Raw genomic sequence first — 8,331 nt, forward strand, 5'->3', positions numbered from 1 at the left:
TGAAATAATCCAGCATTCAATCTGGTTATCTTATTGAAACTGAGGTACAAAGTGGTCAAATTGGTCAAATCCTGAAACGTTCCCTCTGGTAAAGTACTTAACATATTGGAACCAAGGCTCAAAGTGTACAGATTGGTCAAATCCAGAAATATCCCCTCTGATAAAGTACTCAACATATTTCTATCAAGGAACAACCATTTCAGCTTACTCAAATCTTGAAACAATCCTACATTTAATTTGTTTATCTGATTGAACCCAAGGTTCAACCAGTACAAATTGGTCAAATCCTGAAATATCCTCTCTGGTAAAATACTTAATACATTATAATCGAGGTCCAGGTATTCTAACTTAATCAAACCTTGAAACAATCCTGCATTCAATTTGGTTAACTGATTGGAAGTAAGGTATATATTGTAAACATTGGTCAAATCCTGAAATATTCCCTCTGGTAAAGTATTCAAGAAATTGCCAGAGAGCCCCAGGTCTGTTAGGTTACTCAAACCTTGAAACAACCTTGCATTCAATTTGGTTAACTGATTGGAATTAAGGTATATACTGTATACATTGGTCAAATCCTGAAATATTACCTCTGGTAAAGTACTGAAGAAATTGCGAGAGAGCCCCAGGTCTGTTAGCTTCTTTAAACCTTGAAACAACCCTGTATTCAATTTGGTTAACTGATTAGAACTAAGGTCTATACTGTGCACATTGGTCAAATTTAAAAATATTCCCTCTAGTAAAGTACTCAAGAAATTGCGAGAGATTTCCAGGTCTGTTAGGTTACTCAAACCTTGAAACAACCCTGCATTCAATTTGGTTAACTGATTGGAACTAAGGTCTATACTGTACACACTGGTCAAATCCTGAAATACTACCTCTGGTAAAGTGCTCAACATATTGCCAGAGAGTCTCAGGTTTGTTATCTTGCTCAAGGCTTGAAATAATCCTGCATTCAATTTGGTTATCTGATTGGAAGAAAGCACCAAAGTGTCCAAATTGGTCAAAGTCTGAAATATACCCTCTGGCAAAGTACTCAAGAAATTGCCAGAGAGCCCCAGGTCTGTTAGCTTCTTCAAACCTTGAAATAATCCTGTATTCAGTTTGGTTATCTGATTGGAAGAAAGCACCAAAGTGTCCAAATTGGTCACAGTCTGAAATATACCCTCTGGCAAAGTGCTCAACATATTGCCAGAGAGTATCAGATTTGTTAGCTTGCTCAAGGCTTGAAATAATCCTGCATTCAATTTGGTGATCTGATTGTAAGCTAGATTGAGCGACTGAATACCCTGTAAATGTTGAAAACTTCTGTCCATACTGCAGTTACTGGCCGTTTTCCTATACACAATACACAGTGCTCTTTCCCATTGACGCGTGACCTCTACAAATAGCCCTACGTTAAAAGTATGGGGATATGACTAGTTAACGTCGCTGTGTGAAAAATAACCGTCCAATATTAAAAGTACTCTTCTAAAGTTCTAGAAAATATAGTTTTTAACATGTCCTAAATTTTTAGCTAATTTAGATGTTTGGAAATATTCGTACTTTGGTGTTTTTAGATAATGTTATAGGTAATAGTACATTGCCTAGTTAACGTCGCTGTGTGAAAAATAACCGGCCAATATTAAAAGTACTCTTCTAAAATTCTAGACAATATAGTTTTGTAACATGTCCTAAATTTTTAGCTAATTTAGGTGTTTGGAGAGGGTCGTACTTTTGTGTTTTAGGAAGGACATGTAAACGACAGATAACACCAAAAATATGAAGAAATTATTTCCAAACCGTGTTAAGTCAACAATCATTATGTTGCTCATTTTCAAGAATGCTGGTTTACAAAAAGCACGCCATTGTCTGATTTCGTGAACAAAGCCACACATACCATTGTTTCCTTTCGTTTCCTTTATAATCGGTTACCCAACTGAAGCTATGAATACCAGCTTTATTGCGATATCGCACATGAAAACAGACACTTGTGCACAACCAGAGAAGATCCGATTTTATCAGTTGAGCTGTTTCAATGAGTGTTATCTTGGTTTAATAGCTTTTAATGGGGTTAAGTACTGCAAAGGTCGAGATGAATTCTACTGTAGACATGACTGCATCATGCCTTAATTTCTACTATATTATTAAATGATAGATATAGATTAATTGAATCTATTGGATATACAATTAAATTGCTATGACTCCGAGATACGTCATGATCATCACATCGATAAATTACTTCTCTAGACCCCAGTATTGTATCACAATCAGTCTGAAACCTAATTCTACATTTATTACCATCATATGACACACACATTATCTTATCCTTGTATCCCTGTACATTTCTACAGAGAGAACGTTGCTCTACATTGATATATGTGGTAGTTTGGTCATTTTCTGGACATTGACGCACTATACCTTCTGCTGGCCTGTCATTGATGGACAGACTGACATCACCTTGCACTATTATCGTGATATTACTTTGACTTATAACGGAATTGCACCACGTAGATAGATCATTGTAAACTATATACTTATTTGGGCAATTATCAAGGTCTCCAATGCGTTCAATGTACAGAAATGACTGATCAAGAGAATCATTCACTGCAGCTGGACATGAGTTCCTTGAGATGCTGTTACTAGAAGACTGCATGAGTGATCAGGACTACCTCTGAAGAGTGTCACATCTTCACTGACATTGACAAAGCACGGGTTTGTCATATTGGTAGAGATTTCCCATAGGGGTTTTACCAGCAACTGAGCTGATACCATCAGTCCATTCCATACCGAATCATTATTTATTGATATGACAGCAATGATGATAAATAACTTTGGAAACAGGTTCAAAATGCTTGAAACAGCCATCTCCGAAACGTGATATTAAGATTCCGACTGCCTTTTGTTATAAGATTGGTTCAGTTTAAATAAGTGAAATGTTTTTTAAGAAGTATTTGACCAGCATTGCTACACTTCAATCATCTCTGTTATAGATATTTGCTTGAAGCATAGAGAAAAACCAGTCTACCACGGCAGAGTTTGACTTAATATTAGCAAGCAGTTATAGTTTGAATGCAGTTTCCTTGGTCATAAACTAATGATTTGTCCAAGGTGATAAGGCGGAATCTATAAGTTTCAATTCACTTGATGACCTTTATGCATTGAGGTTACCACATAAGGTTACAGTTATCCTGGTGTCGAGAATAAGCCCCCATTCTATTCAATCAGCAAATGGTGCACCTGATTTCTATACCAATCTTGTTCAGCAATTTCAATTTCATAGCACACAAAATCACTCAGTAGTCATACCCTACGGATGCAACTCTTTTATATTGTGTTTAACAGAAAACTGACATCTTGGAATTTGTTGCCTATCAATAGTTATGAAGATGAACAATCAAAGTCCAGTTTGTAAAATTATGTGACTCGACATAAAAATAGGTGTGTTAATACCTACTAGGTGTTTTGCTTATAACGAATGAAGGCTTTTGGATAAGCAAATTCACTCAGTTCAATGAAAAAAGACACTTCAGTGTATTTAAATGAAATGAATTTAAATGGGCAGCATCAAACTTTCTTGAGTTGGCACTTACGAACGACGTCTTTCACTTATTGATACTCTTGTGTGCAGAGTCAAACATTTATATGTTGTTGGTGCAGCTCCCAATTTAATGGTGGAACCAAAAACAAATGGCACCACTTTATGAATAGATTGTTACAAAGGAACAATCTACTGCGTATCGATGTTTATAAAAGACGCTTGGTCATACCATTTCACACATCCATTTTCAAAAGTATGAATTTAATGTAGAAACAAATTTCAACACATCTACTCGTAGTTTTGCTGTGGCTCGAATATCACGAGTAAAACTCCAGAGGATTAGGAAAATAATTCGTAATCAACAATCAAAACCAGCTATGTGTTGATTCATGTAATCACTATTACTCCTTGGTGTGTTGTAGTTGTTGCAGCTAATATTTCAGTACTCATTCCAGTTACTTTGATTTCTGGCTTAAAAGGGCATTTCGTGATCCACAGCCTCATCCCCACTTTTCTCAAAAAAGTTGAGATTTTTATATCACTGGAAACCTCTGGCTACATAATGTTTATGTACAAAATATTTCTTGCAGATTAATTCGTTTAGCAAAGATATCGTGAAATTTGAATTTCGTTCTGGCGCACCAGAACGAAATTACAACGCATTGTCTATGGAGCAGTGTAATACACATAATCATGCATAACTCGCGAACGCAAAATCGGAATCAACTGAAATTTTGTGAATAGGTTTTTTTCGTGGATATCTAATGAAAAATGACATAAATAGAGGATGCTAGGATCACGAAATACTCATTTAATAAAACAGTCATAGTATTGACCACAATAATAATTCCTGCCCCCGGTTCCCGCCTATTTTAGCTGGTCGCTAATATGCAGTTTCATTTCTTCAACATCCGTGACTCAGCTTATGTTGCCTTTGTCTACATTCCTTTTGTTGTTTCTAAATGTTCAACATAAAACAGAATTATGAGTTTGGTTACTTCGAAAAAAAGAGAGAGAAAAGCTCGCTGTCAACTCAATTCTGTTAGTGACATACGTGTTCTGAATAATCTGTCAACTCAGATTTAACGCTTTGAAGTGCCAAACGTGTTCCCAATATAGTATTGGAAGCTGTCTGCTGATAAATAATATTTGCCTACCGTGTCTTTATTATGTTTGGTTAGACCAATATTACAAATTCAAATTTAGCATACACGGTTTTGGTTTGGGCAACAAAAATAAAATGAAATGAAATGATATAACGTTTGCCGCTTTTAGAAGCCATTAGTAATTTGAAGGCTGTCTGCTGAATGGTAATAATATTTGCCTACCGGGTCTTTATTATGTTTGGTATAGACCCATGTCATAAAGTGGTTATTAGATTGCAAATTCTAATCGTAAGAACCTTGATGTTGTATACAAGTGAGGGGATTGTGATCTGTGAATACAAGCACAGGGTATACCAAAAAACGTTTCAAAACGTAAAAAGGGGCCAAAGTTTAAAAAATCTTTCCTGTGTGGCTTTTCACCCTTTTTTAAACTTGGTCCCATTCAGTATAGTAGTAATTTCTACAATTAGGTTTAAGACTGTTCAAAAGCATAGGCTATGTATTATCAAAATCATTTGAAGGTTTATGTTTCATTATATTGCGTGTTCATAGAGAGTAGTAGAGTATTATATATACTTAGCATATTGACTGTCTGTCAACTTGCATATAGGCCCTACATCTGTACACGAGGCGCAGAATCGCACAAGACGATGAAGAATTTAACAAAGTGAGTATTTGCTACTTTTGCTTAAATCAAAATACATTATAACGTCTTTACGGAAAAACTTCAATCACGCACGAACATTAATTCATTTACTCTACAAAATGAACAATGACAACTAAGAAAACAAACAAGTAGCCTAAAGATGACTTCATATGGGTCTTTAGAAACTTTCATAAATGGGACCAAGTTTAAAAAAGGGTGAAAAGCCACACAGGAAAGATTTTTTTAACTTTGGCCCCTTTTTACGTTTTGAAACGTTTTTTGGTAGATATTAATTCTTTTTTGAGGTAAAAAATATTGCGCAGTAAGTGGGTTCTTTGTAGCCATGCGAGGCGAACTAGTTGAATATCCATATTTCGCGGTTAATGGTTCTTTGTAGCCCTTCGGGGCAAACTAGTTGGATATCCATATTTCTGGATGAGTGGTTTTTTGAAGCTTCGAGGGGCAAACTAGTTGGATATCCATATTTCGCGGTTTGTGGTTCTTTTTAGCCATGCGGGGCAAAAAAGTTGGATATCCTCATTTCGCGGTTAGTGGTTTTGACGACCCGTAATCACCCCATCAGCTGCATGGGGTAAGAATTATTTAAAAAAATTAATAGCTGAACCCAATAGTTCAGCGAGGGACTGGAAACGACATATTGATGACTATATATAGAGTGTATTCAATGAACCCAAGCAGAACGAGAGCTGCTAAGTAACCGTTATCCATAACCATAAACACATGCATGATCAGACAACGAGTGTTCAATTTCCCCATAGCTTCCCACGTTGTACACACGTCAGTCGAATTTGGCGGTGTTGGTTTGTTAGCCCTCCAAGCTATAACATCGTTCACTTTTTGTTGAACTTTGTATGTGGGCCTCACTGTAATAACATAAAGATCAGTCTGATCAGTGTGATATCATTTCAAGAGGTCACTTCACACGATTAAGCTAAACAGCCTAATTCGGCCCTGATTTGGTAAAATGATCTAACTTGAAATTAAAATCGCTGTTTCGAGAAAAAGAGCTTTAAAGTTTGAACACTTGACGTTTTTCTTTTTGAATCAAATAAATTATTAAACAGATCTAATGTCTTAGAAAATATATAAATCTCATTATTTGGTGCAGAAAAAAATTAAGAGTCCCACGTAACATCGCATGGTAAAAAGTGAAAAGTAATTGAACAAAATGGTGTTGTTCAACGATGTTTTAATATAAAATTATACACTGACTTTCGTACAAAAGTACTTTATCGAAGTGAGCAAAAACAACCGTGACACTCCCATCACGCGCCACTACAACGAGATTCCCCATATTCCGTCTGATCTTAAAGTCACTGGCCTTCTCCAAACCTCAGGTTCAGATCACTACCGTTGGTTGAAGGAACAACATACAATCAATCAATCAATTTATTTCATCCATTCATATACATACTATATGCCATTACGGCACCCTTGCTGGCCCTGATAGCATCGGACTTAATGTCCAATTTTCTGCATTCAAACTTTAATTTCCTTTTGGTCACGCCCTGCCCATTTGGTAGATCTTCATTCTCTCCATTATAGCAGTTTTTTGTATTAATTTCTTTCTCTCTTTCTTTCTTTCCCTCTTTCTTTCTTTCTCCCCTTCTTTCTTTCTCTCTTTCTTTCTTACCTCCTTTCTTTCGTTTTTCTTTCTTTCTATCATAGGCCTACTTTCATTATTCCTTTCCTTTTTAGTTCTTTTTCTTTTCTTTATTTCTTTCTTCTCTTTTCATTTTCCTTTCTTTCTCTCCTTTTTTCTTTCTTTCTTTCTTTCTTTCTTCCTCTTTTTTCTTTCTTCTTTCTTTCTTTCTTTCTTTCTTTCTTATTTTCTTTCTTTCTTTCATAGGCCTACTTTCATTCTTTCCTTTCCTTTTTCGTTTCTTTATTTCTTTCTTCTCATTTCTTTTTTCTTCCTTTCTTTCTTTCCTCCTTTCTTTTTTTCTTTCTTTCTTTCTTTCTTTCTTTCTTTCTTTCTTTCTTTCTTTCTATTTTCTCTTTCTTGTTCATTCTTGACTTTGTTCCTTTATTTTCATCAGTCTCTCGTCCTCTTTCTTTGCATTTCATTTAATATCTAGAGTTTGTCTGCGACTGCTTTCGCTCGCGCTGCTTTAATTTGCGTGTTGCGCCATTTCACGATTTAAATTACTATAGGCCTATGGCCCTAGATTGCCGAGAAGGATTGTGAAATGTTCCAAAGGTTAATGAACGAGAATGAAAAGAACAGATTAACTTTATCATGTTTGTCTCCCTATGCATGAGTGCGTATATTTATGGCCTTTACAATATTCCCTTATGTTCTTGTTAGGTATGGGGTATTATTAAAATAAAAAATAGTTATATTAAATGAAATCCTGGCATAAATAAATCGTCTTCATTCAATTGTGCTCTCTCTAAAGCAAGTAGAAATAGCTTGTACACTTTCAACATGGGAACACGTTTTGACGTATCTATAATTAGTAAAAAGATGTAGCTCAGCGGCCAGCCAACAAAAAGAAAATGTCTATAGCAGGCCCTTAGCTGGCCCTATACGTGAAACAAGATTTTCTCTCTGAATTGGCCGTATTTTACGTGTAAGAAAATCAATCGCATTATCGTGTTCACTCAAAAATTTAGAAATGGGCACTTCTGGGTTGGGTTTCTATAGATTCTATAGAATTTAAGTATGATATATTTTCGATGGTAAATATATTTCACTTTCAAAGTTTGTAGTTTTCATAATTGCAATTTCTGAATATGATATAAAAAGCGGTAATAAGTCTATAAATGTAAGAGTATCGGATCATTTTGAATGTTAATAAATGCGAAACGCCGTCGGTAGACACCTGCAATATCAGGGATTGCCGCGATTCTTGCAGTAGCTTTTATGAATAGAATACAATAGTGGATACAATAGCGGATACAATAGCGGAACAATAGAGCTATAATACGGGCAAATAAACCTCGTCGCGTTTTGCTAAATTTCACTTCTTCTTTTTCATGAACTAACCGTTATTTTTTTAAACTTGTGGCAAAACTTCGACCGATGTTTTTAATACTGT

Source organism: Amphiura filiformis, chromosome 16 (assembly GCF_039555335.1).
Source record: "Amphiura filiformis chromosome 16, Afil_fr2py, whole genome shotgun sequence".
NCBI lineage: Eukaryota > Metazoa > Echinodermata > Ophiuroidea > Amphilepidida > Amphiuridae > Amphiura > Amphiura filiformis.